This window comes from Bombina bombina, chromosome 10 (assembly GCF_027579735.1).
Source record: "Bombina bombina isolate aBomBom1 chromosome 10, aBomBom1.pri, whole genome shotgun sequence".
Lineage (NCBI taxonomy): Eukaryota > Metazoa > Chordata > Amphibia > Anura > Bombinatoridae > Bombina > Bombina bombina.
The window spans coordinates 46,632,116-46,652,482 of record NC_069508.1 but is presented as its reverse complement, the minus strand read 5'-3'; the positions used below and the strand labels follow the sequence as shown (position 1 = coordinate 46,652,482).

The window sequence follows — 20,367 nt, the reverse complement described above, 5'->3', positions numbered from 1 at the left end:
CTTATTATGGAACATTATACAAAACATTTCTTTAAACATAGAGGATGAAATGAGGGTGTAATACACATCAATGTGTATTACTGCCCTTAGGGGGCGCCTCCTATAGCCTAACAACTAAACATATGTTCAAACAATATCAGTTAACTAAATTAATACTTATAAGAGATATATATATATACAGAAACATACATATATATAAAAGTGTACCAACATAAAGTCCAGTAAGTGATATAGATATAGTCCCAATCAGTGGTAAGTCCAAAAAAAAACAGTAGTAGGCAGCTCTCGGTCTTAGGATGGTCTTCCTGAAAGATGGGTAACTAGAAAAAAAGAAAACACAGAGGCGCCAAACATGGCCTAGTATAGCCAGATACCAGATATAACAATTCACAGGGTAGCAATTGGATACTCACAAAGGAGACGCACCCAATGGTGCTATTGAAGCAGACTGGAGCCTCTCAGTGGTCCAGCTCACTGGTGTGTCTCACGTATCAGTTGTGGTCCTTGGTGATGGTGATTAACAGGTTCCTTATATTATGTTCTTATCAAGGTGCCAGATGTTTTCATTTAGATATCTCCAAGACTTTTACCCCTATTCATTGAAATAATCCATTAATCCACAGACATGCTCCCATCTCAGCTGCGTTGGTTTGTCATGAAGTAAATACTCTCCCAAATGAATTCTCAACAACTTCTGGAAGACAATAAATAACGATTGAACTTGCTTCTCTTGCTAGGCTGTTGTAGACCAAAGCGCATAATATAAGGAACCTGTTAATCACCATCACCAAGGACCACAACTGATACGTGAGACACACCAGTGAGCTGGACCACTGAGAGGCTCCAGTCTGCTTCAATAGCACCATTGGGTGCGTCTCCTTTGTGAGTATCCAATTGCTACCCTGTGAATTGTTATATCTGGTATCTGGCTATACTAGGCCATGTTTGGCGCCTCTGTGTTTTCTTTTTTTTCTATTTCTGTAAACATCCCCTGTCCTATGTATTATTCATGTGCCCTCCCTTAAAGCGGCAATATGGCAACCCTATACAAACAATATTTTACGTCTGCTGTACACACTTACGTACCCTTATTATATCACAACTTGTAAGGGTTGTTGGGAGCATGAGACGTCTGTTTTGGACTTTGTATACATTAGACAAGTGTGTTTCGTTTCGTTCCTGAATCGAAATTCGGATGAATTTGTCAAATTCTGAGCTTCGGATTGATTTTAATTTCCTAATTACCCTAGCAATGAAACTAAACTAATCTGAATGCATTTGTAAAGAATAAATCCAAATTATTTTGGATTTATTCGTTACATTTGAACGGCCATGGACTAATCACAATTACACGAGTATTGTACAGTATATTAGGTTGTATCACTCTGCTAGCTCTGTGCAGGGCACATTATGTAGCTGGTACCTGTGAGGTTGGTACTTAGGTGGGATGTGCTGTGTATTAGACTAGTATTATGTACTGTATATTAGGTTATATACCTCTGCTAGCTCTGTGCATATTGTGTAGCTGGTACCTGTGAGGTTGGTACTTAGGAGGGATGTGCTGTGTATTACACTAGTATTATGTACTGTATATTAGGTTATATACCTCTGCTAGCTCTGTGCATATTGTGTAGCTGGTACCTGTGAGGTTGGTACTTAGGTGGGATGTGCTGTGTATTACACTAGTATTATGTACTGTATATTAGGTTATATCACTCTGCTTGCTCTGTGCATATTGTGTAGCTGGTACCTGTGAGGTTGGTACTTAGGTGGGATATGCTGTGTATTACACTAGTATTATGTACTGTATATTAGGTTATATACCTATGCTTGCTCTGTGCATATTGTGTAGCTGGTACCTGTGAGGTTGGTACTTAGGTGGGATGTGCTGTGTATTACACTAGTATTATGTACTGTATATTAGGTTATATACCTCTGCTAGCTCTGTGCATATTATGTAGCTGGTACCTGTGAGGTTGGTACTTAGGTGGGATGTGCTGTGTATTGCACTTGTATTATGTACTGTATATTAGGTTATATACCTCTGCTAGCTCTGTGCATATTGTGTAGCTGGTACCTGTGAGGTTGGTACTTAGGAGGGATGTGCTGTGTATTACACTTGTATTATGTACTGTATATTAGGTTATATACCTCTGCTAGCTCTGTGCATATTGTGTAGCTGGTATACCTGTGAGGTTGGTACTTAGGTGGGATGTGCTGTGTATTACACTAGTATTATGTACTGTATATTAGGTTATATACCTCTGCTAGCTCTGTGCATATTGTGTAGCTGGTACCTGTGAGGTTGGTACTTAGGTGGGATGTGCTGTGTATTACACTAGTATTATGTACTGTATATTAGGTTATATACCTCTGCTAGCTCTGTGCAGGGCACATTATGTAGCTGGTACCTGTGAGGTTGGTACTTAGGTGGGATGTGCTGTGTATTACACTAGTATTATGTACTGTATATTAGGTTATATACCTTTGCTAGCTCTGTGCATATTGTGTAGCTGGTACCTGTAATGTTGGTACTTAGGTGAGATGTGCTGTTTATTACACTAGTATTATGTACTGTATATTAGGTTATATACCTCTGCTAGCTCTGTGCATATTATGTAGCTGGTACCTGTGAGGTTGGTACTTAGGTGGGATGTGCTGTGTATTACACTAGTATTGTGTACTGTATATTAGGTTATATACCTCTGCTAGCTCTGTGCATATTGTGTAGCTGGTACCTGTGAGGTTGGTACTTAGGTGAGATGTGCTGTGTATTACACTAGTATTATGTACTGTATATTAGGTTATATACCTCTGCTAGCTCTGTGCATATTGTGTAGCTAGTACCTGTGAGGTTGGTACTTAGGTGGGATGTGCTGTGTATTACACTAGTATTGTGTACTGTATATTAGGTTATATACCTCTGCTAGCTCTGTGCATATTGTGAGGTTGGTACTTATGTTGATTCAGATGGGTTACACCTCATATACAGTACATAATACTAGTCTAATACACAGCACATCCCACCTAACACATACCGAACTTCCAAATTTACTAATCGAATCCGAACCAAATACATCCAAATTTATTAGAATCTGAATGAATCCCAAACGAATACATTTGAATGTATCAAAATTCGAATCGATCCGAAAACAAAATTTGAAAAAATCCAAATCGGCCCGAAACTAATTTTTTCTCTGCGCACAAGTCTAGTATACATGCAGTGTTTTGTTTTTATTGTATCCTTGAGTTACGGAAATAGGATAAATTGTTGTAAATTATATTGCAGTCTGTTAAGAGTCTGGATACTTTGTTTCTAAAGAATTTATGTTGTAAAATAGTTTTAAAAAAGGTTAGGTGACAGTTACTAGTTAACCAGTTTCTTGTTATGTTTCTGCTTAGTTGAAAATCTCATAAGCCCATAAGTTAGTTATTTAAAGGGACAGAAAAGTCAAAATTAAACTTGCATGATTCCGATAGAGCATGTAATTTTTAGACCCTTTTAAATTCACTTCTATTTTCAAATGTGCTTCATTATCTTGGTATCCCTTGTTGAAAAAGAATACGCACATATCCTACACTAGTGGGAGCTAGCTGCCGATTGGTGCCTGCAAACATTTGTTTCTTGTAATTGGCTAACTAGATGTGTTCAGCTGGCTGCCAATAGAGCAATGCTGCTCCTTCAGCAAAGGATTACAAGAGAATTAATCATATTTGATAATAGAAGTAAATTGAAAAGTTGTTTAGAATTCTATGTTTTACCAAATCATGAAATATAAAATTTTGGGGTTTCCTGTCCCTTTAAAGGACTATTAAATACACAACCAACAACTGCATAATAAAAAGATAATGCAATAACATTTACTTTGAATTTCATAAGTAAGTAGTAATTAATTTATTTTTCTGACAAATTTCAAAGTTACTTTAATTTTGACTGCCCCTGTATCATGTGACAACAATCGGCCAATCACAAGACACATATATACTTTGGACTCCTGCACATGCTCATTAGAAGCTAGTGCTTCAGAAAGTGTGTGTATAAAAAGATTGTGCACATTTTAAAAACAGAAGTAAATTGGAATGTTGTTTAAAATGTAATGTTCTTTAAATCATGAAAGATTACTTTTGACATTAGTGTTCCTTTAAGATGGGGCTTTCAAACCAAAGGTCTTAGGTCACAACATGGCCCTCTGGGGCTTTTTAGTGTCCCCATCCAATTCCCCATCCCATTATACTCAACATTTCTAGAACGGTCTCTTTACGACCTTCTAAGAATAGAGGGGTGTCTGGATATCTGTGAATATGGAAGTTCTACTAACTAGGAAGTTGATTTTTGTTTAAATTAATAATTTAAGAGGCCAGGTTGATAAAGGAGGTAGCTTTTACCTTATGTTTTACTGCTGTGCATTAGTCCAGTGATAATTTTGTCATTCAGTTCTGGAAATGTGGGATTTTGAAGGCAAAGGGGCAAGGTCTTGTAGAACAGGAGTGAGTGGGGCCTTGTGAGGCATGTGCAGGGTCTTATGCAGGGGCAGGTACTAGTATGGCAGGGGTGGAGTCTGGATTAAAGTCTAGGTGGGTTTTTTTGTTTTTTTTATGTTATAGGCATTTTACAACTTTCTTTGCAAAGGTTAAAGGGACTGTCTAGTCAAAAAAATAAACGTTTATGCTTTAGATAGGGCATGTCATTTTAAACAACTTTCCAATTTACTTTTATCATCAATTTTGCTTTGTTCTCTTTGTATTCTTAGTTGAAAGTTCAACCTAGGTAGGCTCATATGCTAATTTCTAAGGCTGCCTCATATCTGAATGCATTTTGACATTTTTTTTCACAACTAGAGGGTGTTAGTTCATGTGTGTCATATAGATAACATTGTGCTCACGCCTGTGGAGTTACATAGGAGTCAGCACTGATTGGCTGAAATGCAAGTCTGTCAAAAGAATTGAAATAAAGGGACAGTCTGCAAGAGGCTTAGATACAAGGTAATCACAGAGGTAAAAAGTGTATATTAATATAATGGTGTTAGTTATGCAAAACGTTGGTAATAAAGGGATTATCTATCTTTTTAATCGATAACAATTCTTGTGTAGACTGTCCCTTTAAGCCTAAATAAATAATATATATATACAAGTAGTGGTGTTATACTAAAATACTCAAACAAGATTCTTCATAAATGTATCAGGATGTTTGCTAGCTATTTACCCATCAGCTGTTGCTGGGGTTCAGTCCTCTAAATATCGAGACTCACAAGAAGATGACTTGCTATAGTAGGCGTACTTTTTGTAATTCAAGTGTATAATCACTAAGAATAGAAGTCACAGGGAGCTGTGTCTTTGGATATGTCATCTATAATTATTAACTGCTATTTGTAATGATTGGAATATGAATTGCTATCATTGCAAAAATAGTGTCAGCTAGCTTTGGAACTTGGAGGAAAGACAAACCGATAACTGACCTGTACAACCACCCAGCTATCGGTTAACCCACATGGCCAGTACATTTTTTTTTTTTTTTTTGGCTATCCAGGGCTTCTCTAATTAGAATCTGAGCAGGACACCCCTTGCGCTCTGTGCACATTCCAGAAGCACATCTCCTGTCCATGTGTACTTAAAGGGACACTAAAGTCAAATTTAAACTTTCATGATTCAGAAAGAGCATGCAGTTTTAAAGTACATTCCAATATACTTACACTACAACATTGTCCAGTCTTTTTTTATATGCACACTTTCTGAAACACCATCTCCTACTGAGCATGTGCACAAGTTGATAGTGTATACGTATAAGAGTATGCCGTTGGCTGATGGCTGTCACATGATACAGGCAAATAGTGGGGGGAAACAATCTACTTATTTGAAATTCGGAGTAAATATTATTGAATTGTGTTTTTATTATGCAATTGTTAGTTATGCAATTCTACTGTATTTAAAGGGACATTAAACCCAAAAAAATTTATTTCATGATTCAGATAGAGAATACAATTTTTGGAAAGTTTCCAACTTACTTCTATTATCAAATTTATTTTGTTCTCATGTGATTCTTTGTTGAAGAGATACCTAGGTAGGTAGCGTGCACATGCCTGAAGCACTACAGGACAGGAAATAGTGCTTCCATCTACTGCTCCTGCTAATGTGTAACATTGTTGCAAAACTGCTACCATATAGTGCTGCAGACACGTGCACACTCATGAGCTTACATTTCTGCTTTTCATATAAGGATAACAAGAAAACAAAGAAAATGATAATAGAAGTAAATTAGAAAGTTGTTTAAAATGATATGTTCTATCTAAATCATGGAAGAAAAAAAATGGGTTTTAGGTCCCTTTAATGGTTCTTTAAAGGGACATACAACTCAAATTTTTCTTTCATGGTTCAGACAGAACATACAATTTGAAACAACTTTCCAATTTACTTCTATTACATTTTCTTTGTTATTTTTTATTATTATTATTATTATTATTTATATACGCAGGGCTGTAAGCTCAGGAGTGTGCACGTGTCTGCAGCACTATACGGCAGTGCAAGAATGTTATACATTAGATGGAGGCACTATTTCCTGTCATGTAGTGCTCCAGAGACACGTGTATGCTACCTACCTAGGTATCTCTTCAACAAAGAATACCATGAGAATGAAGCAAATCTGATATAGAATTAAAATAGAAACTTTTTAAAAATTGCCTTCTTTGTCTGAATCATGAAAGAAAATTTCATATCAATTTAAAGGGATATGTTAATAATACAATTCTCCAATTAGAGATCTTATTGTTGCACAAGTTTAAAGGGACATGAACCTCATTTTCTTTCATGATTCAGATAGAGCATCCAATTTTAAACTGTCCAATTTACTTCTATTATCAAATGTCTTCTCTTGTTATCCTTTGTTGATGGAGCAGCAATGGGATACTCAGAGCAAGATGAACACAACAGGTGAGCCAATGACAAGAGGCAAATATGTGCAGCCACCAATCAACAATTAGCTCCAAGTAGTGCATTGCTGCTCCTGAGCCTACCAAGGTATGCTTTTTCAACAAAGAATACAAAGTGAACAAAGCAAATTAGACAATAGTAGGAAAATTGTTTGCTCTGTCTGAATTATGAAAGTTGAATTTTGACTTTACGGTCTCTTATATGTGTTTAAACTTTACAAACTATTAAAGTCATGGTTAGTTATCACTCAAGTCACAATTCTGTGTTATTCTTCAGCCAATCAGGAGTGATATACGTATGTCGTCAGCAATCCCTGTCTGACTGGAACAAGAGCCTCTTTAGGAGTTTGCAGGGGTTAAATATAAAGTTAGCAACGAGTATTTGTAGAATAATAAAATGCTGTAATTCATTAGAAGATCTGTGTCCCTTTAAGAGCAGGCATCTATTTATTGTCCTTGTGTTCTGGCACCCAGTAGCTTTCAGTTCATGTGAATTTGTCTCAGTAAGCAACAACCTTCCAGATCGCATGCTCCAGACTGACGTTTTTGTTGTTTTAGTTGGAGCAGCACAGCTGAGACTGGTTGACCTTCCTAGATAGGAAGCACATTCCTAAGACTTTCTCAGCAATAAATCTGTAATATACTTTCATTATGTTTAAAGGGACAGTGTAGTCAAAATTCAACTTTCATGATTCAGATAGGGCATGTCATTTTAAACGACTTTCCAATTTACTTTTATCATCAAATTTGCTTTGTTCTCTTGGTATTCTTTGTGGAAAGCTAAACCTAGGTAGGCTCATAAACTGATTTCAAAGCCGTTGAAGGCCACCTCTTATCTCAGTGTATTTTGAGTTTTCACAGCTAGACAGCGCTAGTTTATGTGTTCCATATATATATATAAGATTGTGCTCACTCCTGTGGAGTTTTGAGCCAGCGTTGATTAGCTAAAATGCAAAGAATTGAAATAAGGGGGCAGTCTGCAGAGGTTTAGAAACAAGGTAATCACAGAGGTAAAATGTGTATTAATATAATAGTGTTGGTTATGCAAAACGTGGGAATGGGTAATAAAGGGATTATCTATCTTTTTAAACAATAACTATTCTGGAGTAGACTGTCCCTTTAAAGCTAATTGCTTCACATGGGCTTTATATATATATATATATATATATATATATATATATATATATATATATATATATATATATATATATATATATATATATATATATATATATAATTATTATTATTATTATATTTATTATTATTATTTTTTGTAGAGCACCCACAGATTCTGTATACTATCACAAACAAAACAAAATGAGCTTGGTGGTTGGTGCCAGGTGATCTCTATTATTATAGTAATCATATAACCAGTAGGAAATGAAATCCCTCATCTAATCAGTGGAACATCCCTTTTTCAGATAAGTAGTCCTATAACATTGCTGTGGTTGGGTAACAGGCTTTTTTTTTTTTTAGAGATGTCTGCTTTGAGGGGTTTTTTTTTGTTGCTATGACAATCACTTGGCATCTGGTAGGACACAGGATTACTTATTAAAAAGAGAGTTTCTCTTGTTCAATAGAGGGGTCCTGTGTCTCTCTATATATAATCTAGGGAAGGTCCCAACTCCCAAGCCAATAGTTTATATCCCTCAAGCATATGATTCTATCTGGTAATTGATGTTGCCACAGTAAACCCCTTTTCAGATACAGGGTTAAGCCCAATTTTGGTGCTTTACCTCTTCTCAGTGACACTTCCCTTACTCCACACTTTCATATATGAAGGTAGTTTTGTATGTGGTGTATACTGTCTTTAGGGTATAGAGTTCACCCAAATCTTCCTTTATACCTAGCCTTCCCACTATAAGATATTTTCTCACCTAAAATGCACCATATAGCACTGCCTCTCTTATACTGCACACTTCCATTAAGAGCTTCTTTTTTTTTTAAAGTGTGTGTGTGTGTATATATATATATATATAGTAATATGTATTTTCTTTGTATTCATTTGAAAGATCTACTTAGTAACCCATTGAGTTTTAAATAATATTTCACAAAATAATTGAATGTCTTTGTTTAGGGAATTGAACTAAGATATAAACTCTTTTTTTCTTAATGGTACAGTTTCATTCCCATAGGATTAGGAATAATAAGATTAATCGCTTGGTAATGAGCGGATAATTCAGACAAAATCACATTATATGCTGTTAGATGTAAGCTACTGACAGGTTTAAAAGACAATATACGTTTCATGATGACATCCAGCCCCTAGGGACTGACAGATCGACATAGATGGGTAATCTCTCTAAAATTCTCAACAGAGCATCTGTTTACAGATTGACAGGCAGAATGAGAGTTCTTAGCTTCTATGGCAGTGATCAGATGTACATTGGGGAAAATTAGGTTACACTTAGAGAATGATACTTTGTTTTCTGAAAGCTTCAGATTTTCTGTCATTCTATCGCTCACAAGACAGATATCTGAAAATAGACCTATTTTAGTGGTCTGTTATAATTTGCTATGTACTTATACATCTTGGTTAACATCAGCCTGACAATTGAGTTTAGTTATCAATAAGTCATTTCAAATAAAAATAAATTCTTGTTTTGACATTGTACTTAAAGGGATAGGAAACCCAAACATTTGGGATTCAGACAGAATATATCATTTTAAAAACGTATTTGATCAAATTTGCTTAGTTCCCATGATATTCTGTGTTAAAGAGATACCTACAGGGAGTGCAGAATTATTAGGCAAATGAGTATTTTGACCACATCATCCTCTTTATGCGTGTTGTCTTACTCCAAGCTGTATAGGCTCGAAAGCCTACTACCAATTAAGCATATTAGGTGATGTGCATCTCTGTAATGAGAAGGGGTGTGGTCTAATGACATCAACACCCTATATCAGGTGTGCATAATTATTAGGCAACTTCCTTTCCTTTGGCAAAATGGGTCAAAAGAAGGACTTGACAGGCTCAGAAAAGTCAAAAATAGTGAGATGTCTTGCAGAGGGATGCAGCACTCTTAAAATTGCAAAGCTTCTGAAGCGTGATCATCGAACAATCCAGCGTTTCATTCAAAATAGTCAACAGGGTCGCAAGAAGCGTGTGGAAAAACCAAGGCGCAAAATAACTGCCCATGAACTGAGAAAGGTCAAGCGTGCAGCTGCCAAGATGCCACTTGCCACCAGTTTGGCCATATTTCAGAGCTGCAACATCACTGGAGTGCCCAAAAGCACAAGATGTGCAATACTCAGAGACATGGCCAAGGTAAGAAAGGCTGAAAGACGACCACCACTGAACAAGACACACAAGCTGAAACGTCAAGACTGGGCCAAGAAATATCTCAAGACTGATTTTTCTAAGGTTTTATGGACTGATGAAATGAGAGTGAGTCTTGATGGGCCAGATGGATGGGCCCGTGGCTGGATTGGTAAAGGGCAGAGAGCTCCAGTCCGACTCAGACGCCAGCAAGGTGGAGGTGGAGTACTGGTTTGGGCTGGTATCATCAAAGATGAGCTTGTGGGTCTTTTCGGGTTGAGGATGGAGTCAAGCTCAACTCCCAGTCCTACTGCCAGTTTCTGGAAGACACCTTCTTCAAGCAGTGGTACAGGAAGAAGTCTGCATCCTTCAAGAAAAACATGATTTTCATGCAGGACAATGCTCCATCACACGCGTCCAAGTACTCCACAGCGTGGCTGGCAAGAAAGGGTATAAAAGAAGAAAATCTAATGACATGGCCTCCTTGTTCACCTGATCTGAACCCCATTGAGAACCTGTGGTCCATCATCAAATGTGAGATTTACAAGGAGGGAAAACAGTACACCTCTCTGAACAGTGTCTGGGAGGCTGTGGTTGCTGCTGCACGCAATGTTGATGGTGAACAGATCAAAACACTGACAGAATCCATGGATGGCAGGCTTTTGAGTGTCCTTGCAAAGAAAGGTGGCTATATTGGTCACTGATTTGTTTTTGAATGTCAGAAATGTATATTTGTGAATGTTGAGATGTTATATTGGTTTCACTGGTAAAAATAAATAATTGAAATGGGTATATATTTGTTTTTTGTTAAGTTGCCTAATAATTATACACAGTAATAGTCACCTGCACACACAGATATCCCCCTAAAATAGCTATAACTAAAAACAAACTAAAAACTACTTCCAAAACTATTCAGCTTTGATATTAATGAGTTTTTTTTGGGTTCATTGAGAACATGGTTGTTGTTCAATAATAAAATTAATCCTCAAAAATACAACTTGCCTAATAATTCTGCACTCCCTGTAGATAGGCATCTGGAGCACTAAATGGCAGGAAATAGTGCTGCCATTTAGTGCTCTTGCAAATGGATAACACTTTTGCAAATCTGCTGCCATACAGTGCTTCAGAAATGAGCCGGCTCCTAAGCACGTCTCTGCTTTTTAAATAAAGATACCAAGAGAACAAAGACAAATTGATAATAAAAGTATATCAGAAAGTTGTTTAAAATTGCATGCTCTATCTGATTAATGAAAGAACAAATTTGAGTTTCATATCCCTTTAATTCCAGAGCAATATAGCGTGGCTCTATCTTACAAATTAATTTAGAGTAAAGAAAATAAAGTAAGTTTTGTACATACATTTTAAATTTTTTATATTATATACGCTATAAATTCTCAAGGCAGAACATGCTGTAATCTGAGATGTTATTGCAGAAAATGCAGCATGTCTGCAGAAAGAACGGCACATGCAGGAATTGTTTGCTCTTTTTCTTTGCAGCACTGCTCCACATCACCCTGTTCTCTTCAAACCACCGTGCTCTGGCTGCACTGTGTAAATTTTCCTTTACCGAGTGCAGCCAAAGCGAATCGCTGTTTAAAAAGAACAGTCAAATATGGAGCAACGCAGCAGCACATTGATAACTGCCTTTCAGGGATTTTTTTTCCTGTCTGTAAAGCTGTGAAATATAATTATGTGATGTTAAACCAAAAAGCAAAGCAAACACATTTATTCAAGAGACATTTTTTTTTCTTTCTGCAGCTAATTTGTAATGAAATTTTCAGCTGCTGCAATATAGTATAAAAACTTTAAAAAATGTTGTATTACCCTGTTAATCAGCACATGGCATTTGAGATGGAACTTTAGTGTAACTGCCTAATTTAAACTTTAATTTTAAAATGACCTGCAGAAAATGTTTCACTAAATAAAATCTCATCGCAGAAAGTGAAACAAAGTTCTGCATCTGGACACAATATATTAACAATTAAGCACTGCATTGTTACAAAGCTATATAATCTTTTTCTTACAAATACTGTTAGCATATTTTGCATTGTTTTGCAGTCCAGGGACATACTTCTTAGTCACCTGGAAAAGCGTCTCCTTTCTTGTGGCCAGTTATTGACAGAAATAAATGGAGCTTCTGGACTGATCAGACAATCACTGTGTAGTATGTTGTGAGTTAGGATTATGAATTTTGGAGGGGACAGTGGAAATAAAAACAATTTTTAAAGTTATTGTACAGGAAAAAATGAAAGTACATTGCAAAGTTGTTGTACTATAGTTAAACATGTTATAGAGAATGAAACTTTGAGTTCTGTGACCCTTTAAGCATTTTAATATATGAATTTGATAAATACAATTTTATCACTGTTGACTTAGATGAGTTCTGTTTAATTAGTAAGTCACCTGTAGTGCCTGATTAGACCCCTAGCATAGCCTACAAAACCCTTTCGTCCTTCCAATTAAAGGGATATTCTGAAATATGAGGTTCTGTGTGCTATAACAGTCTGTTTTATGCTCAAAGCTTCCCTGCCCCAGCGCTTAACAAGCCTAGGAGCCAGAATTTGCCTCTGACTCCTAACTTTTTGAGTTATTCTCGATCTATATACAAATATCACTGTATGGCTCCTAAACGTTTGTCTAACTCCTTAATATTCTTACTGCCACCTAAATTTTAAACAGATTGGAATCCTATGTGCTTAGCTGCTGTTCACAGTTTAAATACATAGGGAAAGCTCACACGCCAAGTGCGTTACAGTACGATTATCATAAGGACATGCAAGCAAACCTGTTGATTCCTCACTGTAGTAGGAAACCAAACCATTCTTCCATATTTCTTTTATATGAGCTAAACCCATAGAGCACAAAATCAATAGAAGGAAAAAAATAGCTTTTAGTTTTTCTTTCTCTACTGTGCTTCTTTACATTTGTTAGTAACTATTTATTTTGGCTTTTTAACATAATAATTATGTGCTTTTTGGGGTCTCTTGGGTAGAAAATGCTACATGACCAATACATTAGCAGTAATCTTGTTATTAAAGGGAACCCAAGTGTTTTCTTTCATGATTCAGATAGAGCATGCAATTGTAAGCAACTTTCTAATTTACTCCTATTATCAAATTTTCTTCGTTCTCTTACTATCTTTACTTGAAAAAGAAGGCATCTAAGTCAATTTTTGGTTCAGAACATCAGACAGCACTCGTTTATTGGTGGGTGAATTTATCCACTAATCAGCAAGAAGAACCCATGTTGTTCACCAAAAGTGGGCCGGCATCTAAACTTTCTTGCTTTTCAAATAAAGATACCAAGAGAATGAAGACAACTTGATAATAGGAGTAAATTAGAAATTTGCTTAAAATTACATGCTCTATCTGAAATCACGAAAGAAAAAATTTGGGTTCAGTGTCCCTTTATTAATACAAATTTATTATTATTATTATTATGAACCCAATGAATGTTAGTCGGTGAATATATGGAAGATGAATAAAGCAGAGGAGGGCGTCGGGCTATGGTGAAACGTATTTCATGGCTCTGCGCTGATATTTAGAGCAATACTAGTCTTATCCAGTGATAAGTCAATTGACTCACAGTTCTGTGCTGACACGGGGTGTGGTGTCACAGGCAGCTGACAGCTGTGAACTGGCACATGATTTTTTGGCCCTTCATATAAGCGTTTAATTACAAAGAGTGACAACTGCCAGGAGCAAGTCACTTGCCCTACCACAGTGAGAGGAAGCTGCTGTCAGGCTAAGGAGAGGTGTTAGTCAGTTAAAGAAACATTACGTTTTATTTTTTTAAATATACATAATGCATGTCTGCAATTAACAGACCAGTAAATACAGTAGATTTGCATAATCAACAAATGCAGGATAACAAGACAATGCAATAGCGCTTGGTCTGAAATGTGTCAGTAAAAAAATCTACTGCTCATTTGAAGTTTAAAGGGACACAGAACTCATTTTTTTTCTTTTGTGATTTAGACAGAGCATGCAATTTTAAGCAACTTTCTAATTTACTCGTATTATCAATTTTTCTTCGTTCTCTTGCTATCTTTATTTGAAATAAAAGCCATCTAAGCTTTTTTGGGTTAAGAACTCTGGACAGCACTTTTTGATTGGTGGATTTTTTCCACCAATCAGCAAGGACAACCCAGGTTGTTCACCAAAATGGGCCGGCATCTAAACTTAGATTCTTGCATTTCAAATAGATACCAAGAGAATAAAGAAAAATTGATAATAGGAGTAAATTAGAAAGTTGCTTAAAAATTCATGCTCTATCTGAATCACAAAAGAAAATTTTTGGGTTCAGTGTCCCTTTAAGGTTATGTCTATTTCCACTCCTCCTGTATCATGTGACAGCCATCAGCCAATCACAAATGCATAGATGTATATTCTTTCTTGCACATGCTCAGTAGGAGCTGGTGACTGAAAAAGTGTAAATATAAAAAGACTGTGCACATTTTGTTAATGGAAGCAAATTGGAAAGTTGTTTACAGTTGTGAGTTACATCTGAATCATGAAAGTTTAATTTTGACTTGAGTCCCTTTTAAGTACTGAAGTACACAAGCATTTTAAATGTGTCACTTTTATTAATGATTTGCAAAATGTACATACAAATCCTGGTGAGTGTGTTTATCTTATATCCCTTAATTGTGGCCATTTAGGACTAGTTATTAAAGGGACAGCGTACTCTAATATTTTCTCCCTTTTATTGTGTTATCAATGATCTATTTTACCTACTGGAGTGTATTAAATTGTTTACAAATAGATCCTTCACTTTTATTTTCTCATTTGAAATACTTGATTTATGAAAGAAGGGAGGTAACCTCAGGAGCGTGCACGTATCTGCAGTACTATATGGATGTTATACATAAGCAAGAGTACTAGATGGCAGCACTATTTCCTGTCATGCAGTACTAATGTTATACATTAGCAAGAGCACTAGATGGCAGCACTAGTTCCTGTCATGTAGTACTAATGTTATACATTAGCAAGAGCACTAGAGGGCAGCACCATTTCCTGTTATGTAGTACTGATGTTATACATTAGCAAGAGCACTAGATGGCAGCACTATTTCCTGTTATGTAGTACTAATGTTATACATTAGCAAGAGCACTAGAGGGCAGCACTATTTCCTGTCATGTAGTACTAATGTTATACATTAACAAGAGCACTAGATGGCAGCACCATTTCCTGTCATGTAGTACTAATGTTATACATCAGCAAGAGCACTAGATGGCAGCACCATTTCCTGTCATGTAGTACTAATGTTATACATCAGCAAGAGCACTAGATGGCAGCACCATTTCCTGTCATGTAGTACTAATGTTATACATTAGCAAGAGCCCTAGATGGCAGCACTATTTCCTGTCATGTAGTACTAATGTTATACATTAGCAAGAGCACTAGAGGGCAGCACCATTTCCTGTCATGTAGTACTAATGTTATACATTAGCAAGAGCACTAGAGGGCAGCACTATTTCCTGTCATGTAGTACTAATGTTATACATTAACAAGAGCACTAGATGGCAGCACCATTTCCTGTCATGTAGTACTAATGTTATACATCAGCAAGAGCACTAGATGGCAGCACCGTTTCCTGTCATGTAGTACTAATGTTATACATCAGCAAGAGCACTAGATGGCAGCACCATTTCCTGTCATGTAGTACTAATGTTATACATTAGCAAGAGCCCTAGATGGCAGCAGTATTTCCTGTCATGTAGTACTAATGTTATACATTAGCAAGAGCACTAGATGGCAGCACTATTTCCTGTCATGCAGTACTAATGTTATACATTAGCAAGAGCACTAGATGGCAGCACTATTTCCTGTCATGCAGTACTAATGTTATACATTAGCAAGAGCACTAGAGGGCAGCACTAGTTCCTGTCATGCAGTACTAATGTTATACATTAGCAAGAGCACTAGATGGCAGCACTATTTCCTGTCATGTAGTACTAATGTTATACATTAACAAGAGCACTAGATGGCAGCACTATTTCCTGTCATGTAGTACTAATGTTATACATTAACAAGAGCACTAGATGGCAGCACTATTTCCTGTCATGTAGTACTAATGTTATACATTAGCAAGAGCACTAGATGGCAGCACCATTTCCTGTTATGTAGTACTAATGTTATACATTAGCAAGAGCACTAGATGGCAGCACTAGTTCCTGTCATGTAGTACTAATGTTATACATTAGCAAGAGCACTAGATGGCAGCACTATTTCCTGTCATGTAGTACTAATGTTATACATTAGCAAGAGCACTAGATGGCAGCACTAGTTCCTGTCATGCAGTACTAATGTTATACATTAGCAAGAGCACTAGATGGCAGCACTATTTCCTGTCATGTAGTACTAATGTTATACATTAGCAAGAGCACTAGATGGCAGCACTAGTTCCTGTCATGCAGTACTAATGTTATACATTAGCAAGAGCACTAGATGGCAGCACTAGTTCCTGTTATGTAGTACAAATGTTATACATTAGCAAGAGCACTAGATGGCAGCACTATTTCCTGTCATGTAGTACTAATGTTATACATTAGCAAGAGCACTAGATGGCAGCACTATTTTACTATTTCCTGTCATGTAGTACTAATGTTATACATTAGCAAGAGCACTAGATGGCAGCACTATTTCCTGTCATGAAGTGCTCCAGACATGCCCATTACCCATCTAGATATGTCATCAACAAAGAATAACAAAAAAAAATTAAAAAAAATTCAATTGTATTTCTGTGATCAAATTTACTCTGTTCTCTTGGTATCCTTTGTTATAAAGCAGGTAGGAAGGAGGATGAGTGTGCACGTGACTGGAGCAATATATGGCAGCAGTTTTACAAATCTTATACATTTGCAAGAACATTAGGTGGCAGTAGTGTTTCCCGTCATGTATTTCTCAAGAAATGTGCACGTAACCTATCTAGGTATTTCTTCATCAAAAAATAAAATTGTATACTCTGAATCACATAAGAAACATTTTGGGTTTCATGTTCATTTAACCATGATTTTAACCCATTTATGGACGTTAAACACATCACAGCCTATGGGAAGCTGCGCAATAATATCATATGGTAATAAATCAGTAAATCAGAGTATCTGTATTGATCTTTAGGTGTAAGGCAGTTGTTGCTTTTTCATTTGTAGTAGTAGATATTGTTGTGGTGTTAGTGTGAGCAATCTAAAACATATAGGCTTCAAATTAAATATATTTAAAGGGACAGTAAAACACAGTATTACAAAACATTTCTGTTGTATTTCTATATAAGAACATATAAGTCAAGTCTTAAATTTTAAAACAAATTAGCATCCTTTTAATTGCAGTTATTTTTAATAGCCACCATTCACCTTATTTGGATTAGCAAATCTGGGCTTTAGTCTGCAGACAACAAAGTTAGCCACTTACATTAGTATAAAATGCATTGTTTTGCAGTAATAATCTTAGAAAGCCAATTAGGGGCGGGTATGTAGCAGGATTAGCCTTGATAAGTCAGCAGGGTGCATTTTAAAGTTCTGAAAATTAGAAACTGACACATTTTCAGAGCTAAATTACATGAAAAGGGGCAAAATAAATCATACAAATATATTGCAAAGTTGTTTCAGTACACATAACAACATTTTATATAGAAATCTCAAGGTGTTTTCTTATATCATGCCCCAAGGTGCAGTTAAGGTTTTAGTAAAATGATATGGACTAATTGTACAACACATAGACTTTATAAGTTCAGTTTCCATCATTCAGCATCAGCAGCTATTGAAAGCTTTCAGGAGTTCCTCATTGTGTAAATATTAAAATTAAAAACAATGATATTGAAGGTTCATTGGTATCAGCTTATCTCTGCTCCGTATTGAGAGTAAATCAATAGATGACTCTATTAAGAAATGCAGGTCTATATGACCTCATATTGTTCTGATAACCAGGTTATATTCTCTATTTATTACTTATGACAATTATTTTTATTGTCATTATTTTTTATAAGCTATTACATTGATCCGTTTAAGATATTTCTTATTTTGTTTGTGAAAAAATACATTAAAAAAAAATACTTTTTTTCTATAAAAATTATATTTAAATGTTAATTGTTTTATTTAAATATTGGTCATTTTGAAATGTATTATATATTCTGTGTGTGTTATGAAAAAAACTACATTTATCCATGCATGTGGAGGCTTGTCTCTGTTCACCAATAGTGAAGCAGTTGGCTCTATCTGACAAAATGCTATTTGTACTCCAGTACGGATTGTGTACAGTTGCAATATCAATAAACACCTAATGGACAAACTAGGACTGCAAAACAATGAGAATTTTGCAATGTTTTAAAGACTTTTAAAACTTTTTATTTTAAGTGCAGAAAATGTGTAATGCAGTGCTTAAAGGGACGGTATAGACTATTTTTACCTCCTCCCCTTTAATTTGCTCCCAATCATCCATTTTACCTGCTGGGGTGCATTGAATCTGATTTATCTGCAAGGTCAACTCATTTTAATTGGTTATGGTATTAAAGAACAAAAGCAACTATTTAATATACAAAAATAAACCTAAAGAAGGATTTTCTCACACATTTTATACTCTGCAGCAGGTATAACAAATAATTGGGAACATATTAAAGGGACAGTCAACACCAGAATTGTTATTGTTTAAAAAGATAGATAATCCCTTTATTACCCATTCCCAAGTTTTGCACAGAAAAGTTATATTAATATACTTTTACCTCTGTGATTACCTTGTATCTAAGCCTCTGCTGACTGCCCTTTTTTTTTGTTCTTTTGACAGACTTGCATTTAGCCAATCAGTGCTTACTCCTAGGTAACTTCACGTGTCTGAGCACAATGTTATCTATATGACACACATGAAGTAACGCATTCAGATAAGAGGCGGCCTTCAAGGTCTAAGAAATTAGCATATGAGCCTACCTAGGTTTAGCTTTCAACTAAGAATATCAAGAGAGCAATGCAAAATTGGTGATAAAAGTTAATTGGAAAGTTGTTTAAAATGACATGCCCTATCTGAATCATGAAAGTTTATTTTGGACTTTACTGTCCCTTTTAAGGGAAAAACTATTTCATAAGAGAATGTAGAGTTGTACTTCTGTACAAGGCAGTATCCAGTAGGGCATAGTAGCTAAAAACATCCTGGTATATCCATCAAGTTCAAAGTGCAATCAGCAGACATCTCATCTTTTATTTATGGCTATATTGTTTCAGGGAGAGCAAGCAAAATCCCCCCAGTGAATTATGTCACATAAGCAGGGGGATACAAATAGGCACCCTAATGACATCAGAATGACATAACATTTATTTCTGGGTTACATCCTGTCAATCACTGTAATATTCAGCTATTGATTCCATGGGATGCTGAATGCTATGAAGTTAAGAAAGTATATAAGATGTCAACAGTATTTAAATGGAAAGAAAACACCTTGAGATTTGTATATAAAATGTTTAGTTATGTGTAATGAAACAATAAAGTTTTGTTATTTATTTTGCCCCCCTTTCGTGCCATTTAGCTCTGAAAACTGAGGATTTTCTAAGAACTTGAAACGCACCCCCTCTTCTGACTTCTCAAGGCTAACCATGCAACATAACTTTCCATAATTGGCTTTAGTTGATAACTGCAAAACAAAGCTCTTTGTACTAACTTTATGACAATGGCTAATCTTGTTGTCTGTAGACTAAAGCCCTGATTGGCTCCTCTAAATAAGGCAAATGGTGGGTGGGGTTTGGTTGTCAATAAAATTGCAGTAAAAAGAATGTTAATTTATTTTAGAAACATTTTATTATACTTGGCTGATATTTTATTCTTTAGCAACACAACTGATAGCTGGCGTGCCGCGCCTGATAGCTGGCGTGCCGCGACTGATAGCAGATATGTAAATATTACCCTCATGCCTCTTTAGAGGCACAGTATACACCAATTTTCATATAACTGCATGTAATAGACACTACTATAAAGAATAAATGCACAGATACTGATCTAAAAATCCAGTGTAAAACTGTTTAAAAACTTGCTTAGAAGCTCCCAATTTAGCTCTGTTAAAGTCAGCTAGAACACCCACTGCAAGTGGGAAAAATCAGACATTCCCCCGCTCCCTTCCTCTGCATATGAAAAGACCCTTTACACAAACAGGAGCAAGCTGGAGTAGGTATACATCAGTATTCTCCTAAAACTTTGGGGCTTG

General features: G+C 36.0%; 1 protein-coding gene across 3 annotated transcripts in view; it reads left to right on the top strand.

The window, feature by feature from the left end:
• BCAR3 (BCAR3 adaptor protein, NSP family member) overlaps nt 1-20,367 on the top strand; it is a 176,291-nt gene that overhangs the window by 111,867 nt on the left and 44,057 nt on the right. The gene's annotated exons all lie outside the window — the stretch shown is intronic.